General features: G+C 36.1%; 1 protein-coding gene across 1 annotated transcript in view; it reads right to left on the reverse strand.

Moving 5' to 3' along the window:
• LOC145249431 (uncharacterized) overlaps positions 1-21,129 on the reverse strand; it is a 911,941-nt gene that overhangs the window by 751,493 nt on the left and 139,319 nt on the right. The gene's annotated exons all lie outside the window — the stretch shown is intronic.

Consider the following 21,129-nt stretch of genomic DNA (forward strand, 5'->3'; position numbering starts at 1 on the left):
TTCTTCAGGTCGGCCAGGTAGACATCCACTGTCTCCCCTGGCCCAAGCCGACTGTCAGATAATTGCATCCAGGCAACAAAATGTTCCGCACCGAATGCTCCGCACAATGTTTGTTTTATCTGCTCCATTTTCGCCTCATCCCCGAGCTGCTGGTGCACGGCATAAACCCTTTAGTGAGACTCAATGGGATGATCATAACTGGATCCTTAATTCTGCTCAACCGACAAACGCGCTCGGCCTTCTCCGGCCATTCAACCCCCGAATGACAAGCTGGGGACCCGTCAAACTCGGGTATCAGTTTGAGATCGAATCAGTCCATGGTAAAATATTTATGCCGAAATAGCTTTACGTTGCAAAAAAAAAAAACAGAAAAGAGCACAAAGAACTCCAGCTCACTGCAGCAGCGTCGCCCGTCAGTTCTTTCTGAAGACTCGTTTGCACATCTACCTCATCTGCTTCAGTGGTCTGCTTTATAAAAGATAGAGTCCTCTAAATTTGCATATTTCCATATGTGCGCGAGAGCACACGAGATTCGGCGTGATGCATTGTTATATAACGCCGCATGCGCCATCTTGGACCCTTTTCAGCATCATGACGCTGCGTCGGCAAAGTGCACACCGAGGCCGTTTAAGAGGTAAGCCTGTGTACCCACAATTTTCGCCACATTGGTTTATTATGCACCGATGATCTCGTTGTTCAAAGAGAAACGAAAATAAATGTAAAAACCATTGAAATGTTTTTATTTCTCCCCACCCCTCTCCCTCACTCCTATCCGCTACCCTCTTCAATTATAACTTGAACATTATACTCCTGAAACGTCTATAAACAGTATAATTAAAATAATTATAATGCTATATGCTCTGAAACTATTGATTTTTTTAATAAACAGACAATATAATTATTATACACCTTTTCTTAGCGACAATAAAGCTATTATTATATTATACTAACGAGAAGGCGCCCGATTTTAACGGTTCTAAACTACGCGCAAATATGATATTTAAATTTGTCCAGAGATTGTCTATATTATTATAGAGCCATTATTTCAAATATAATAAAAAAGTATCTGGGTGCCATCAGTTAAAATCGAAACCGAAAGAAAAACTGAAGCATTCAATGTTGTTGACTTTACCAATATACAAACGTGACACGCATATGAGCAGATTAAAAATAAATATAAAGTATAACGATTTTTTAAATTTTTACCCCGTTTTTACTTTTTCAAACTATTTTAACCGGATAAAGACCCATAAAAGAACGGCTCATAAAAAAATCCACCCATTTGAGACCCAAAGCGCTGCTCTGCGACTTTTAATTTCAGGAGAGATCGAGTTTGAAAATATGGAGACAGACGGACAGACAGACACCGGGAGTTTTATAAATTAGATTGATAGTGTTAATTCTGTATACTATACAACGTTTTGAGAAAAAAACCCAAAAAACTTTAAATAATTTTGACTGAATTATACATACTTTCCTTGTTTTAAAGATTAGTTTACCTCGAAATTCCGCGAACCTGATAACACTAGGAGCATCTTTGTTCGACATTCTGCGTTAGTAAAAAAAGGCAAAAAAAAAAACAATACTCGAAAATTATAAACGCTTTCCATATTGTCATCTGTGTTTTCTACCAATCAGCCTTTTCATAGCATTCAAACACAATTCTGTAAACTTTATTGATTTGGATTGTATGAGAGATGATCTAATTATTTCCTCCACAGTAAAACCACGTCTCAGCTCTCAGGAGCCATGAAGGACAACAAACCGGATATCCTAGACTCGAGTAACCTCAGACTTTGTTTAACTGTGGAAATAGTTATAGCATCTCTCACAATCGAAAAAAATTATATATATATATATATATATATATATATATATACATATACAGTGATGATCATATTTATTGGCACGGTAAAATAAAAGTTAAATTTTGTCTAATAAATTCTAAAAAAGGGATTAAATTAAAGAAAATAACAAAGTATATTATGTATTTTTAACTGGCCTTTCCGATGCAGCAATCGGATTTTAGAAAAAATAAATAACAAAGGAACAACAAACATAATTGCAAAAAACCCTTGTTCAAAATTATTGGCACGATTTATTTAATAATCAATTGTATAGCCTTTGGCCTTGATTACCTTCCTCAGTCGCTTTTCATAGTTTACAACCAAGTTGTTGCACTCTTCAGTAGTAATTTTAGCCCACTCTTCCTGACAATAATCCTCCAATTGAATAAGATTCTTAGGCTTCCTTTGCATTACCCTCAATTTTAATGTTCTCCATAAATTTTCAATTGGATTAAGGTCTGGGCTTTGTGATGGCCACTCCAAAACATTAATATGATTGTCCTCAAGCCATTTCTTAGTCAGTTTAGCCGAATGCTTTGGGTCATTATCTTGCATGAACCACCAACGACGACCAAGTGAGAGCTCTTTAGCAGAGTCTTTCAGGTTTTCATCCAATATTTTAACATAATCTTCCTTTTTTATGCTACCTGTGACCTTAACAAGTCGCCCTGGTCCAGAAGCAGCAAAGGATCCCCAAAACATCAAACTGCCTCCACCGTGCTTCACTGTGGGTATGGTGTTCTTAGGCAGGAAAGCTTCGCCAGATTTTCTGTAAATATAAGACACTTTATTATGGCCAAATAACTCTATTTTCGTTTCGTCAGTCCATAGAACACGTTTCCAGAATGCAACATCTTTATCAATATGACGTTTTGCAAAGGCTAGCCTTGCTTTCAGGTGCATAGGCTTCAATAAGGGAATCTTTCTCGGACGACATGCTTTTAAACCAGCTCTATTCAAAACTCTACCAACTGTATGTCGAGATACATTCACTCCAGAGGTGCTCTGTTCATCAACAATCTCCCCAACAGAGATCCTCGGGGTTTGTTTTACTTATCGAACAATTTTCCGTTCATCTCTTGGGGAAAGAATCCTTTTTCTCCCTCTACCCTCTAAACTCATAACGTGGCCTTGCGATTTGAACTTGTTTATTATGGCTCTAACAGTGGATTTGGGAAGGTTTAGCTTCTTTGAAATCTTATCATAGCCCTCCCCATTGGTATGGCATGCTACAACAAGCTTCCTGACGTCTTCGCTGTGTTCCTTAGTTTAAACCATGGAGATTGAAAATTATAATTTAGTCACTTATAATAGTTTAAATAAATCGCTATCTAAAAATTATCTGAAAAGAATTATTCACTGAATTAGCGTTAAACAAGCATAATATGGCTATAAAAAAGTTCAGAAAGCACGTAAACCGGAAATTGATTGATATTATACTGATATTAAAGAAAAACAAAGCCGTGCCAAAAATTTTGAACAAGGGTTTTTTGCAATAATGTTTGTTGTTCCTTTGTTATTTATTTTTTTCTAAAATCCGATTGCTGCATCGGAAAGGCCAGTTAAAAATACATAATATACTTTGTTATTTTCTTTAATTTAATCCCTTTTTTAGAATTTATTAGACAAAATTTAACTTTTATTTTACCGTGCCAATAAATATGATCATCACTGTATATATATATATATATATATATATATATATATATATATATATATATATATATATATATATATATATATATATAATATAAAGCCGAACGTCTGTTTGTGTGTCTGGTCACGAATAGGCCCCTATATGTTTGACTATTATAGAAAACTGATCACATATAATGATAGAAGATGCATCGAGACACAGAAATGGGTATGTTTCATCTGGCATAATGATGATTCATTAAATTTGTGGGGTCTGCGTACGCACCTCGTCCACAAAGTAGGGAAATAAAAAATTAAAAAATTAAAAAAAGTTTACAAGTGTTTTTGATATATATGTACATAATAATACTTTGATAAGTATGATTTAACTTAACAGGGAGTTATAATAAAATTGTGGGGTCTGCATTTGCACTTGGCCTCCATAACATGGAAATAGGCACACGCTTTAATAAAGACTTTTCATATCTATCTGGGTAAGTATACTTTGATAATTATGTATCAGTTTGAAGAAATATGGTATAATAAAATTATGGGGTGTTCGTTCGCGCCTGACCTCCATAGAATGGAAATATGTCACAAAGTTTAACAAGGTTTTTTAATATAGATCCACAGAATATTGTGATAAGTGTTTCAGTGTGAACAGGTATGGTATAATAAATTATGGGGTTTATCTATTTTATTTTTACTTTCATTATATTTTGCTTTGGTTTTGATACCCCCAAATTCGAAGCTATCTCTTTACAACCCTTCCTTTTCATAACCTATCATACTTTCATAAATCAGAGTCCATTTTCTGTAGGCTGTTTTTGAACTCAGTCAACGACGGGTACTTTACCTAATATATATATATATATATATATATATATATATATATATATATATATATATATATAACTACTTCATTTACACACATAAAATTAATATACGAAAGTATGAATTTATGCGTAAACTGTAAGTATTTACTTCAAAAGTGTTCAATACGTAGGTAGAGCTAGGTAGTTTGTTACAAAATATATATGTCGATTAAGCTAAACTGAGTATTCCGCGTTTCATCCCCTCTAGGACTCGTCAGGCTTATGCGCATAAGCCTGAAGAGTCCTGGAGTGAATGAAACGCGGAATACTTAATGCAGCTTAATCGTCATATATATTTCATAACTAACTAACTAACTAACTAACTATATATATATATATATATATATATATATATATATATATATATATATATATATATAATCTTGGAGGTAACGTTAAAACATTTAAAACTATAAAAAAAATTGTCCATCGTTGTAAAATTATTTTGTCATTAAGTCAATTAATCTCCCATATCGCTGAATAGTTTTACTTACATGAACAAACAATAATATCAACGTTCTTAAATTAATCATCAGTTGTTTACTATGAAACATTGTTTTGGGGATTTGAAAAGAAAACGGTATATTAAATCATGGCTCCCCAGCAGTGTTGATCAAACACCACATCCATTAAAACACATGAACAAAATTATTACTGAATCTAGACTTTTCCTCCAGATAAATTTAGACTAAGCAATTAATGTAATGTAAAAAATATTTCTTATCTGTGTTCTCTGTTGCCTTCCTCAAATTTATGTGCCTATTTACAAACTATGGTTTTGATATAGTGTTTGGTTGGATTTATTATGCTATATACTTTATTTTTGCCGTTAACGTTTATGCGTAAGCTATGAAGACATGTTTGCTGCAAGGCTACAAATTTAGACATAAACGAATAGCTATTATGTTGCGCATGCATATTCCTTATACTGTCATTTAACCGTTACCGGGGAACCCCCTTTTTTAAAAAAAAATTCATACGTTTGCAAAGATTTTCCCCGGCTGAAACACAAATATAAAGTTTCACATGTGTTAAAATACTCTATGCATTAAGTTTTATGTCCGTAGATCATAAACTGACAGAGGAGTTTGGTAGACAGCATTTTTTAACCAAATATATGCACGCATGCATAATATATATAGAAAGAGAGAAAAAAAGAGAGAAAGAAATATTGCAGCTTTAGATATACTTCAACGTTTTTCCCTAAATTGATGAAATGTGCGGTTGTTACAAAGTCAACAGAACATATTTTTTGTGAACTTTGCTTTTTTGTTTGCTTTTTTTATTATTTAGTCTGCACTTCTGACCTTAAGATTGGAAGTTGAACGAAGCAACACTTGAATGTCATTGGTTTTCTTTTAATGCATTTTCTGTATATTTTCATCTTTATTTCTGTCTACTTTTTTCTCTTTTGCTTGGAGTAAAAAAATAATCGTTGCGAGGTTTGTAACGGCGGCTTTCATGAGACGTTAACCACGCGGGAAATGCTGACAAAATAATGGCGATCATTTTTCTTTCTTCTCGGGCGGATAGCAATTTCTTCCAAATCTTGAGAAATTATCTTTCCTCCGGGTTTTCTTTATCTGGCAGAAAATCGGAGAACATTTTGCAAACAATTTGTATATGGTCGTCTCGATTGGGCAACGGATAATTCAGTTTAAGTGATGAAGGCGATAATATAGTGGCATGATATCTAAAGTAAATAAGAGTGGAAGAAAATGTCTGTCTACTTTTGAAACTGTAATCAAACAAGCAATTCATTCTTATTTTTTTTTATTCTTTTCTCCTTCGCTTCCGGTTGCCTTCTCGTTTAGGAAAGGACGGTGATTTATGGTAGATCGCACGATGTATTCTTAAGGATTGTAACTGGGCCCGTTAATACCGATATTTGCACAAGCTTAGTGTGTATTCTTTTGGAGAAAATTCGGCTTCTTTTTTTTAAAGTATTATTCTTTTAATTTAATCATACTGATTAAATGTTATCATTAAATGAAAATGAACTGTGTAACCCCTCACGGTAAAAGGTGGTTAAGGACCCCTGTCTATCTGAATTCTCGGCTCGTGTAGTCTTCTCTGAGGTTGTTACATGAAATCTGGTATGCTGAAAGCGAATATCGAAGCAGCAGGCAGGAATAAAGACAACTCATGTAGACTAATCTACAGTGTTAATTTTCAAACTTATGTACAAGTTTTTACAAATCTCAATCAGTTTTTTGTAAGTTCCTTTCAAAATCTCAGATCTCTTCACAGATAGCGACAGACGGTTGGATGAGGAAAGTGGAGGGGTCACGTCTCTATACGGTCTGTTCTTCTCGAATCCCAACTTCAACTCCAACTGACTCTAACTGACTAATTTTAGCACGACAATCGTATATAAAGTAAGGTATATGGATGGGGTGTAAACTTCCCTCCCAACCAATAAGATTTCACCACGAATCGAATACCCAAGATCCCTGCGTGGGCACAATTCCCATACCTGAAATCTGAATTAATAATTCGCACAATTTCCAAGGCTTGATGTCAATTCTGACATCCGACCTTGAGATCACTAAGGCCAAACAATGTTTTAAGTGAAATTTCCTGTCATCAACGTTTTAGCTGCAAATATATATTTATCTAGTTTCAAACAATATCTATTTTGACATGAATAAAATATTTATATTTATCTATCTTAACTCCTTGGGTTATCTGGCGTCACCCGTGAATAAAAAGCTACCTCAGCGTAATTCTAAAGCTTCTCAATGGGGGATTACGTCCCAACTGAAAAACAGTCAATTTGCTTTTATGTTAAATTCACGTTTTCGCTAGTTTGAACATTCTTAATTGTCTAATGTATTTGCTAGAATCCGGCATTTAATAGTTTTTTTTTAAATTCTCTTCATTCTCGTGGCCATTATTTGGTTGCCCTGAGATAAAAGCGTAGCAAAATATGGATTCCTACGTGGATTCGAATCTCATAACACGCAGTAACGTCATTTCCTACACTGATGAGTGCGTAAGCATGAACCACTAGTATGTGTTGGTATAAATGATAGTGATGTAATTTATATATACCCTGTTGATCCTAAATTTAAGACTACTTAAAAATCTTAAAAAAAAAAAACGTGTTTTAAGGATAGATTTAAGACCCTCCATCACTATGACATGTTGAAAAAAAATTCAAGGGGCATGTTTTTGTTATGCCAATATCGCTGAAAGCAATCAGGACTATCAAAATTGAAAATTTTCTTATCAGAACACAGGACTTTCTTCCACTTCTCAACGTACTAGGTTCGGTATTCACGACCAAATCTTAAGCGGTTCACTTTGTGACGTAGAAGCAATCGAGGAATTTGTTTACGATTTTAATTTACCATGCCTTTTTGCTGTAAGTGTCGTCTGGTGATTATTGTACTGCAATCAGCATGTGTAACTGCCTTAATTTGACTAGAAGAAACGCCTCTGTCATTCTCCTACTCGATGCAGGAGATTTTTTTCATGGGGGGGCTACAAAAGGATTTTGCTTTTCCATAATTCTCTGTATTCTGTAGAAAGTTGCAAATAACAGTTTAACTGCGATTTACCTTAGCTGCCATGACTCGCTGTGACAAAATTTGCTTATGGAATCCTAAAATGCGAGAGCGCTCAACTTAGGTTAGTCTTCTTGCTTTAGGCATGGTAATACCTTTACACAGTGATTGCTAATCTCTAACTGAACTAAAACATTAGAATAAATCGTACAACTTATAACCTTAGGTTTATAATTTTTATCATGTGTAAAAAGCCTAATTTAATAAAAATGCAAAGTTTTAATTTTTTTCATAAACTTTTAGATTGTAGCATTAGTAACCTTAAGTCGGAAGAGTTTAAAAGCTATCCTTAATAAAGGTTGTTTTAAAAAAGATTTTTAAGTGGACTTTAATTTTGGATCAGCAGTGTATATATATAAAATGGAATAAGAATCACTATTAAGTTTACAAAGAAAATCCAAAATTACAAACTTAAAATATATTATAAATATCAAAGACTTATTATTTATAAAGTAATCCTAACCAGACGTAAAACTCAATACAACCAAACAGGAAATAGAGATTTTAACATTTATTAATTGTTTGTTCTTATATATATATATATATATATATATATATATATATATATATATATATATATTTAAAAAATATATATATATATAGATAGATAGATAGAGAGAGAGAGAGAGAGAGAGAGAGTGAGAGAGAGAGAGAAAGTCATCCACATACAGTACTGCGTCGCTGTTTAGTAGCTCATCAGTGCGTCTATACAAACAACTACGTCAAGCCAGGATAAAAACCCGGTTGCCCAAACGACAGTCAGAGCTTCTAACCATTGCGCTCTACAGCGGCTGCTATACAGGCAGTGAATTAACAATGTTTTTACATGTCCAAGTACCTAAGCTCAATTTGTTTACACAAAGAGCATCGCTTCATACGCTCATGGTAATTTGAATATGACTTCCCAAATGCTCAACCTAAGATAGGTAGCATTATAGTCATCCACATACAGTACTGTTTCGCTGTTTCACAGCTCATCAGTGCAGCGAGACAAGCAACTACCTCAAGCCATCAATATATATATATATATATATATATATATATATATATATATATATATATATATATAAAGAAAAAATCTTTACAGAAACAAATGTTTATATCCCAGCTTTAGGAAAATAATAGACTCCTTTTCGTTAAGCATATTTTATATTGAAATTCATCCACGCATTTCTTTAGTGAAATCTGTCGGTCGATTGGGTGATTGCTTTAATTGTACATTTTATTCAAATTAGTTTCAAATAATATTTTCAACAGAAAAACGCAGAACTTGAATGAACCAATTATGATGCAATCCGCCTTCCGTATTACATTAGGGATTTGCCTATCGATCTTTAATACAAACAACATGTCGCCATACTCGTAACTTCACTAATACGGATATCTTGATTTCCTTAATATCAAATTTTCCTAAATATTAATGTTTGATTTATGCATTTACAATTTCACATGTAACAGAACTATTCCTGACTAGCAGGGGCGACCAGCGTTGCCCACTCGAAAAAATGCACGTAAATATATTTTAATTCATGCAGATTTCGTATTCATTATTACAGAGCCAATTCTTTTTGTAATATTATATTGTACCTAAAATATCCCTTCTCCCATGGTATGTTCAATGTAAGATGTATGTAATTTTATAACAGCAGGGGGAGCAGAGCTGTTGGTTTTTATCCAGTTTGAACAGAAGAGATGATCTAACTTATACAAATACAGTATTAATATAGATTAGGATATACAGCAATTGGTGAAGGATTTAAGATTAGAAGCATATATAATTTTTACAAGTCAACCTTTCGCGGATATATGGGTATTGTTGTCACATTTCGACTCGTGCATCTGCTACTAACTTTCTCACATTTAGATAGGGTTCAAAGGAGAATCGCAAACCTAGACTTCCACCTCTACCATCCGGTGATATTTTGCATTCCTCCACCGATTTTACAAGTATTTTAATTGTAGATGATCCGAAAAACCTCAAGCTCTTGTACTCCCTCCACGTAAATACCTCCGACAAATCTTACCTCTAAACAGTAGAGATCCCAAGATGCCCAAAAAACTTCTACACTAAGTTTTGTTTCCTTCGGACTGCAAGATCGAAATTCCATTTCAGGTTCCTGCTTCTCTGACTGTACTAACACGCAGAAGTATAATTTGAATAGGCACCTTGCTGCTCAACTCCCTTCATAGTATCCATGCAAATTATATCATAGATAGTAGCCCTCTACATCAAAGTGGCACTATATCTTGTTTGAGGTAAAATGCAATAAAATTTATAGTACTGATTTCAAAAGTTTTAAAAAATAACTTGGGTGCCATCAGCTAGAATCGAAACAAAGCATTTAGCACTTGAGCCGCGTTCCCTACCGTTTGAGCTATCGGCAGGTAGATAAGGAATATTTAATATCAACTCACTTCAAGCCATGAAGGAATTTGCGCATGGGCAAAAGTAATAGAAATAGGTCCGCAGGTTAAAATGAATATTTTATATTTCAATTTGCCGATATATTTCTCTACGCGTTATTCATCAACATAAACAAAGGCTTTACTTGCTATAAACCATCCTTGGTGTATGATTACTATTTTCTGTTCATTTTAATGTAAAATGACAAGTAGTTCAATGGTTTATCGGTGAAGTACTTTCCCACATACACACATACATACATCTGCTATATATATATATATATATATATATATATATATATGTATATATATATATATACGTATATATATATACATATATATATATATATATATATATATATATATATATATATATATATATATATAAGCACTCCCTAAACGCCTAAAAATCTAAACATGATTTGATAAAGATTATAGATATGAAAGAGAAAAATGACACCATCATTATAAATAATTGCTGTCACAAGATTCTGAATTACCTAAATGAATTGATATTGATTATATCCTTTTCGTGATGAATTGGACATTTACTCAAGTAACAGAAAAGATTAAAAATCTGAGCTCGCACGCTGATCAGATTCCTCTTCAGATTAACCATAATATGACTTATCTGAACATCTGGTGTTTCAAACTGATCAAAGCTCCAAGGGCTTACAACGAGGGAAATCGAAATATTAACGAAATCTGAATTATTTTTGTAGCATATCTATGTACTTGGCAATGGCTCACAAATAAGTTTCACTATACAAAACTCGAATCAACGTTTGTATTCTTAAGGTGTTCTCATATATATATATATATATATATATATATATATATATATATATATATATATATATGCACATACACACACACGCACACACACACACACATATATATATAGGTTAAAAACTTCCAAGACTATATATATATATATATATATATATATATATATATATATATATATATATATATATATATATGATGAGAAATATTGAAATAGTATTCCGACAAAATAGAGTAATAAAAAGGAACAAACCGTATTATGTGTTCATCAACGTTTCGTCTTTATTTCCAGAGGAAGTCTCGAAATAAAGACTAAACGTTGATGAACACATAATACGGTTAATTCCTTTTTATTTCTCTCTCTCTCTCTCTCTCTTTCTCTCTCTCTCTCTATATATATATATATACTATTATATAAATTCAACTTTGTCTCTGTGCGTGTGAGTTCGTTCGGTATAGATTAAAAAATAGCTGGGCCGATGTTTATGAAATTCTGCACAAAGCTAATCATTGTGCCTGCCAATGTCTTAGGGTAGGTATTGTATCGAAATGTTTTTTACAAGACAACTAATATTAGCAATACTTCTTCTTACAATGCACATTAAATATAATCGACCACTTTTTTAATTCGTTGCTTAGCGACATGATAGCGTTTGGTACTATTATCACTACTCACTTTAAGTCGACGCACGCACACACGCACGCACGCACGCACGCACGCACGCACGCATACACGGCAATTACAGCGTTTTTCCAGTCCGTTGGTTAGCTAGGTGACAGCGTTTGGTATTATTAATAATAATAATACTCGATTACTGTCGACGCACACACGCACACAAGACAATTAGAGCTGATTTTCTTTTCTTTCTGTCTTCTTTTCTGTATATATATTTTTTGGTTTTGGACATTACTTTCTTAATAATCGCCCGTTAAGTGGAATTGCGATTATTCAGAAAATTGAAGCATTAACTTCTCCTATTCAGAAATTTATAAACGGTATTACCTCAATTGTAGAACTTACAATTCTTTTATATTGAAAAATGGTTCTTCCATTTTTTTTTTATTAAACTTGAATTTAATTCACATTATATTCACATTTCTTTATACAAACGCCAATCCATTTCCTCACCACGTTTTATTCTATGACAAAATAATCAAACCAAAACCTCATTCCAACAACCAAACCACAATGTTTATACATTAATTATACACTTACGAGGACTTATTTACAATTCTCTCTTGTCTCATTAAATCTTCTGATAAATTTCCGATTGCTTTTTATTTTCGAAAATTTACATTTACACATATTTACTTTACCTAAAAATTAATTTATTTTTCGTAAATCTTTCTTTGTTTTACAGATACATAGACATATACGCTTTCCAAACTGTATATTTCTATACACTTACATTTAATCCCCATATTTCTACATTGACGAAACGGGGAATTTACACATATTGATTGCCTTTTTCCCGGAAATTTTTTTCTTAAATTTTATACCATACATAATAATGTACTCTGTCAACAATTGTTTCGGCATAGCCTACAGCAAACTAAATAAAGATCTACCGCAACCCTTTCCAACCACTTGCTTGGAACATTCCATTTCGATTCCACACACGCCCACAGAGTATTTTCTCAACAATGCCACCAAAAAAAATCAGCTCGGAAGGCGTACGAAAGCAGCGACTACTGTTAGGAACATCAGAGCAAGCCTAGACTACGATGAAGTAGAATTATTACGTTCTCGTGGAGCACTGCGCATGCCTCAGACCAGATCTTCTGAAACCCTTACTCAACGGACTTACCGTTTATCTAGACACGCTGCAGCCATTGCTCAACTACGTTCTTCACAAACTGCTGATATTCAGGCCAACCGTAGAGCAGCCAATGCTGCAAGTACTTCTTCTGCAAGGGCCAACGAATCTACGGAAAGGACATCTCGGCGGAGAGCAGCTAACGCAGCCTCCACAGCTACTGAATCTATTGAAGCGAGGGTCAGACGACTTGCCCGAGACAACACATCCAAAGGCGCCGCTCGGTCATCTCAACCACCAGAAGCTCGGAGGCAACGAGTGCAGGCTATAAATCGGAGATTCAATGCCTCTCGCGGCAACGTATGCCCTTCACCGGAGTTTTGGTTAGGCAAATCATTGAACTATGACGTCAACTATGACTTCTCGACCCGGCAGGATCTTAGCATCGGTTCTATGAATTGCATATGTTTATTCTGCAAAGCTAAAACATGGCCGGCGGAACCTCCAAGCCTATGCTGCTCTTCAGGTAAAGTTAAACTACCATTCCTACAGACTTTACCTCAACCACTGCAAGACCTACTTTTGGGCATGACTGATGAATCGAAATATTTTCGGAAACCATCCGACTTTTCATCTGCTACTTCCAAATGACATTGTTTTGTGCAAACTTGTCGTTATTATATTGTTTACTTGAATTAATTTTGTCTAATACATTTTATTTCAATCAGCCGTTAAATGCAAAATGTCTAGAATACCTCCCCCCTGAGAAAGAAAAAAAGTTTTAGAATTGCTGGTTATCTTTCTATAAATACAAAGCAAAACATTCCACCAACCACAACCCATTCTCCACCCCTTCCGCCATAAGCACCGAAACTCGAATGACAAGTGTCAGTGAATGGAAAACTTTCCAACGCCATGGTGGTGCCTTTTTGGCAGAGAAGAAATAAGGTTAATGAATATCTGAACACGTGGAAACTCCCGACCGGTATTTTTAAAAAATATCAGTGCTAAATTGTCCTTATCATAATTACTTTTTTGAAGTGTGCCTTGGGAAGAAGAAAAACTGAACACTCTTAAACGGAAATTACAGTAATCTATATCTATTCCATTTTCATTTCATTCCTAATTATGGGAGAGGAATTTATCTTCAAATATCTTAAATTTCGAATTAGAGCGACGAATTTATACTAAGTAAATGTTAATACGTCCTTACACCCCCTTGTTTTACATGGAGAGTAGACAACACATTGGCAGTTCCCGTGACTCTCGCTTCCTCTTATTTGTCTCTCAGTTCTCGTTTCCAATGAGTAATGTTTCTGACAAAGGGCGAAGAAAAAGCTGCTCTCCAGGACGACAGTACTTCGTGAACAGTAGCCTGAGATGTCGGAAATTTTCTGTTCCTATGTCTTTGCGAGCCTGTCTTTGTTTTATCGTTACTACCATGGCAAGTGCTCGTCTGAACTCTAATCTCTGGCCCTCCCTCGCCAATCCTTCACGATAAACACCCGTCTATCTGAAACTACTGACAAAAATTTTCCCACTCCTTATCTGTGCCAAAATCAAAGCGTAGATTCCATGAACAAAGCTTCTTTCTTAGAAGTGCACGCCTGTGGAGCTCTGTTCCGGTTGTCTGTTTCCGATTGACTACAACCTGGATGTTTTCAAGTCCAATGTAAACAAATTCCTGATGAAAAACCACCTTTAGTAAGACATTTTATCAAATCTCCAATACTAACCTACTGTCCAGACAATAACCCTTATCCCCGAGTGGTTTTAGGGTCTTGATTAGTTTTGACTACGTTGTAAAAAACAAAAAACAAAAAAAACATTGTCCGCAAAACGGGATGGAATGCCGCATTAAAAGTGCAAGGCCCAATCTAACATCTAATAGGGTCCCATTTACTCGATGACACCGTACAACAATCATTGTTACACCTCTACTTCGTCAGTGACTACGCCCAACAAGCTGAAAACCGACTAACAATTACAGCCGAGACAAACGACAGTTCGGATCAACGACAACTCAGTATTGTTTTGCAGCTTCAAGACATGCTCCACGAAACGAACCCATGCATTAAAAGTTTCAAGTATGCGCTACAGAATGTTCCTCTGCCTAATTTTTCCATTGTTTTTAACGCCGACAAACGTCCTACAGGAGAACATGAACGTCGCTTCAATGCTCCCACCTGCAACGATGGTTTCTGCAATCATCCAGGGTGAACATAACAACAAACGCGACATAGTTATTCATACTAGGGATGGAGGTCTACAGCGAATAAATGAAATGCATCGATCATACGACGCACTTCAATATCCCCTACTATTTCCTTACGGTGACAATGGATACCATTTCAAAATACCATGTCAATAAAACTTTGGACAAACGACCATAAATGCAAAACCTGTTACATGCAAAGCATATTACTGTCTCTCCTTCGGGGTGGACCTCTTCTGCAACAATTCATAGTCGACATGGCAAAAAATGGAGTCTGAAAGGCTCCTATATATTCGGGTTCACTAAAATTAGCTCCGGATGTCTTCATACATCCATCTGCACGATGGCATGAGAAATGAAACTAACCCTAAAACTGTTGGAAAACTGACAATTCTTCCGTCCAAATACATCGGTGAGCCACGTTATATGCACGCCCTCACACAAGACGCAATGACGTACGTCCGAGCGGATTTGTTTATTAATTTCACCTGCAATCCATCGTGGGAAGAAATACGTGATGACCTTTTTCTGGGCCAAGACCACTACGACCGATCTGATCTCATTACCCGTGTCTTCCGGCTTTAATTGTGCAAACTCATGGATCTTATAAGCAAGGGTGAAGTCTACGGCCGGGTAAGGTGCCACATATTCACCGTATAGTGGCAAAAAAAGAGGCGTTCCGCATGCCTATATCTTAATCTGGCTTTGTGAACGGATTCAATCCACTGATATCGACAAAATTATCTCAGCCGAAATTCCCGATCCTGGATTGGACCCACAGCTTTACGAAGTTGTCAAAGCAACGATGGTTCATGGACCCTATGGTCCTGGCCAGTAAGCTCAATCATGCTGTAAAAAGAACACGGTGTGTGCTTGCGGATACCCACGGGGATTTTTCACTGCAACACAAACAGGAGGTGATGATTACTCGCTTTACAAGGGACGGAGTCCAGGTGATGGGGGGGCATGCGATGATAGTGGGTCGGAGCACTCTTGATAATCGATGGATAGTACCGTACTGTCCCCTGATGACGTAAATGTTCCACTCACACATCAATGTGGAGTTCTGTCACTCGGTGAAATCCATTAAATACAAATATGCAAATCCATCAACGAGGGCAGCGATGCTGCAGCGTTTGCTGTTCAGCGCGACGGTTCTCGGGACGAGCCGTCAGCTCATGTCATTGGACCTTTCCTGTGTTGCGGAGAAAGTGTATGGCACTTTTACTCATTTCCCTTGCACCAAAGATACCCTACAGTTATACAACTCTCTGTTCACCTTGAAAATAGGCAAATAGCTTACTTTTCTGTCGGCACTGCTAACCAGGTGGTGGAGTATCCACCAGAAACTACGCTTAATGCCTTCTTCAAACTATGCGGCCATGATGAGTTTGCAAAGCCGCTTCTGTATCCACAGATCCCTTCCTATTACACCTGGAATAACAAAGAGTGGACTCGCAGGAATTGTGGAGACCCTGTTGATGGCTTCCCAGGGGTTAAATATGATTCCTGTCTCGGGCGAGTTTACACAATCCCACCGCGTCAACGTGAGTGCTTCCATCTTTGTCTTCTTCTTTATGAAGTTCGTTACCCTGTAAGTTTTGATGACATAAAAACTGTCGATGGCGTCCTTTGTGAAAACTTCCGTGATGCATACTCCCAGTTGGGACTACTTGAAAACGATTCTCAGTGGGATGCCGCCATGACAGAGGGAAGTCTATTCAAATCTCCCCATGCTCAACGGTCGCTCTTCGCAATTATGATAGTATTGTGAGACTTGAGCGATCCAAAACATCTATGGATGAAATTTCGCAACTTCATGACGAAAGACATGTCCAGAAGAGTCACACGTGAGTATACGTCGGTGGAGCAAGACTACTCCTAGGTGATTTATAACGAAGGACTAATTTGCCTCGAATACCTCCTTTTGGAAATTGGCGGTTCCACTTTACCATCATAAGGCCTACCTGCCCCCATCCGCCACGAAGGGAATAGTTTGAGCCTAAATTTACTGCGTGTAATATGCTACTCAGCCACAGAACTTACTGCGTACATTGCTGAGAATGAGCCTAAATTGTTGCCTGAGCAACTGAACGTCTACCATATGATCACTGACAATGTTCAACAGAAGCGTGAAGGGATATTTTTCTTGGACGCACCTGGTGGCACAGGTAAACCTTTGTCACCAAATTATCACTTGCCCATGTGCGACAGAGAGGAGCTGTCGGTATAGCTGTCGCAGCCTCTGGAATTGCTGCAAATTTACTTCCAGGTAGAAGAAGGGCACATTCAGCTTTAAAATTGCCCATCAACTACACACAAACTGAATTCCCAACATGTAACATCGAAAAGAATTCAGATAAAGCTGTTTTGTTCCGCAGATGCAAACTCATCGTATGGGATGAATGCACGATGGCGCACAAAGTTGCGTTGGAAGCATTGAACAGGACACATCAAGATTTACGCAACTGTGACAGTATAATGGGTGGATTTACAGTTCTGCTGTGTGGAGATTTCTGAGTAACACTTCCTGTTGTCCCAAAAAGGACTACCGCTGATACTGTAGGATCAAGTTCACCATTTAAAACTCACAACAAATATATGCGTGCCCACCTTATCCGCAACCTGGATGGTGCTAATTTCTCTAATGCACTTCTGGAACTTGGTGAAGGGCGTACTCCCGCAGACAATGATGATTACACAAATGTTGAACAGATATCAACCATCGTTGAAACGCCAACCCACCTATACCAGACAGTTTTCGAGAACATTAAAAAAAACTACAGAGACTTTGATTTGCTCGTAACTAGAGCGATTCTGGCCCGGGAGAGGAACGTGTCTATAAATCCATTTAACGCACACCTGATACTGCTGATCTGGCTAATTACACGCTGGAGTTGGTAAACTCCCTAGAACCACCTGACCTGCCACTCCACATGCTCCAACTTAAGGTTGGGGCTCCTATAATGCTCATTCGTAACCTCCTCCCACCAAAGCAATGTAATGGCACCAACCTCGTGGTGACATCCCTGTCACCTAATATTATCGAGGCTAAAATATTGACTGGCTGCAGAAAAGGACAGACAGTGCTAATTCCGAGGATACCCCTATATCCATCGAATCCGGACCTGGGCATGTACTTCAAGCGATCACAGTTCCCTGTGAAAATGTGCTTCACGATGTCTATCACCAAATCACAGGGCCAAACCTTTGACGTTGCAGACATTCATTTGCAGGTGCAATGTTTTTTTCTCACGGTCAGTTCTATGTAGCTGCCTCACGTGTGGGCTCACAATCAAAACTATTTGTGTTTTCTCTTAAAACACTTGCTAAAAAAGTTGTTTTCAAAGAGGTTTTATAATTTCTCTACAATTTTACACCTCAATTTCTCCTCACTATAAACCGTGTTTAATCCTTCTTAAACTTTACCAACACTCAATACAGAGTTCACTTACATGAAGTCATTTTTGTAACAAAATGAAAACGGCCTCAAGCATTTACACAGTAACCACGATGGAAAGAGAAATTGAAACCGATTAAACAGAGTAAAAATATGAATTTGGCAACACCTAGAATGCCCTTAAATATATTCAGAAGCATTCGGTTCTTATAATTCTTTCGTCTTTATCTGGTTGCCAACTCTGCAAAATTAGATTCATTATGAGCAACCCTAAACAATTGTGTTGGCTGTGGAATAAAATTTTAGCAGTACAACAGTAAATCATTTTTCTGTTTTCGAACGTCCATTGAACAAACAACTGATCCTGAAGAAATTGCAAAGCAGTCTACACACATATTTAGTGAAAATGTGATTCAGGAGTTTCTTAGATGTCGGTTTAACAAAACATAGGCCCTCAACAAGCAAGCACAAGTAATATGCCCGTCAACAAAAGGTAAGGAATTTTTTGCCATAGTTGACTAATTGTAGAACTATACAGCTACAACGACATACATTCTTAAAACGAATAGATAGTCGCTGTTGATCCTGTGGTTTCTTTCACATAAAGTCAAAGACATCATGTATCCCAAAACCTTACCATAGTATTTGATTTTGAGCTGGAAGAATAGTTGCTAAGAGGAGAAATCAGAGAAATTACGTGGAAGCTACATTGATCAGTCAATATAACCAAACTTTACTTTAGGATTACAAATATATATATATATATATATATATATATATATATATATATATATATACATTGAATTTACCAAAGATACAGTCAATAAGCATAAAAATGGCATTAAATCACCCCCCGAACAAAGTCGGGTAATACTGCTAGTATATATATATATATATATATATATATATATATATATATAGTCTTGGAAGTTTTTATCCTTTAAAATGATACAAAAATATTTTTTTATCATTCGTTAGAAAACTATTTACTTAGTAAGTCAGTCAATCACCAGCAATTACTGCAACTTGCTCTCTCGAATTCACTATAGTGCCAGTAATAATTTATTTTTAAGGGATCATCAGTGGTTTACCATGAAACACTGTTTCGGGGATTTAATATACATATATATATATATATATATATATATATATATATATATATATGTATATATGGTTCAATTATTCAAAACATATAGTAAAAAAATTCCTTTTGTGGGGGGATTGAATTCTGTTTTAATTGTTGTAATTAACCGTACGTTGCAATTAAGTTACACAAAATCTCTCTATTACTCTCAGTCTCTATCACCTTTTGTTGTTTGACCCACCCGATTTTATTTTATAGCATTCTCTTTCATTCTTGATTCCGCCTTCCTCCCTTTTAAAGTAATACATTAACTGTAAAACACATTGCAATGGTCCACATCGAAATAATGAATATTACAAGAATGTCAACATTATTGTCAACATTTACATTGCCGCCTTTTTGAAGATGTCGATGGCTTAATAGCTTACGACACGAATTGATAACCTTGTTGTTCCAAATTCAAATCCATTTCGTTCGATAAAACAACTTTTACTTAGGATGTTAGCAAGCTTCGCGTGATCCCTCCTGTAAATTACAGATTCCTTGCTAGAAAGCTTTCTAACGGGAAAGATATCGGCGATACTAATGTCAACAATATAAATATTTTATTTATACGAAATAAATTAATCGCCTCCTCACGAGGACCGGGGAATAGATGTATTAGTAATATAGCAAAATAAAGTTTTCTAACTGTTTGAAACCCTTTTCCTTTGTCCGTGGTGTTTGTAATAAAATACATAACCGCTGTCATCGTCATCGGGAGTCTAGGTTCTTAATCGTCTGAAGACAGCATCACTTGCACGATAATGTTTATAGTTGCAGAACGATCTTTGAGAAAAATAGTAAGAGAAATCGTGGTTTTATGATGACGAGTTACTTGCAGGGGAAAGTAAGAAAGACACTAATATAAAGCTAGAAAGATAGATAGCTGTTTTCTTACACATAACTACATTTTGCACGCCACTCTATCCCATGAGGTATAACATTTGTTTGCTTTTCTTTAAAATCGTAGGAAAAAACGGAGATTATCTCTTTGCCGAGCATCACAGGCTTTCGTTGACTTTCGTTTTACTGTGCTTGCATGTGACCTTTTAGTGTCACTGAAACATTTCCATTCTAATACCGGCTTTGATAATGCAAATAATTACAATAATAGAAATAATGTAATATTTTTTAAATGGTGGTCACCACTTATCAAGACCCGGAAGCCACGCGGGGTAAGGGTTATTGCGTGTACTGTAATCAATTGGATAGTATCGTAGTAATCGTTAGTAATGGAGATTGGATAAAGTGTCTTACTTAAGGGGGCGGTTTATCAGGAATTTGTTTATGTTGGACATGAAGACATCCAAGTTGCAATCAGGTGGGAAACAGGCAAACCAAAGATAGTTCCACATGCGTGCACTTCTAAGAAAGAAGCTTTGTTTATGGAATCTACGTGTTGATTTATGCACAGATAAAGAGTGGAGAAAATTACTGACAGTGGTTTCAGCTAGACGGGTGTTTATCGTGAAAGATTGGCGAGGGGGAGCCAGTGATTGGAGCTCAGATGAGCACT

Source organism: Euprymna scolopes, chromosome 28 (genome assembly GCF_053919585.1).
Source record: "Euprymna scolopes isolate OS-2025 chromosome 28, ASM5391958v1, whole genome shotgun sequence".
NCBI lineage: Eukaryota > Metazoa > Mollusca > Cephalopoda > Sepiida > Sepiolidae > Euprymna > Euprymna scolopes.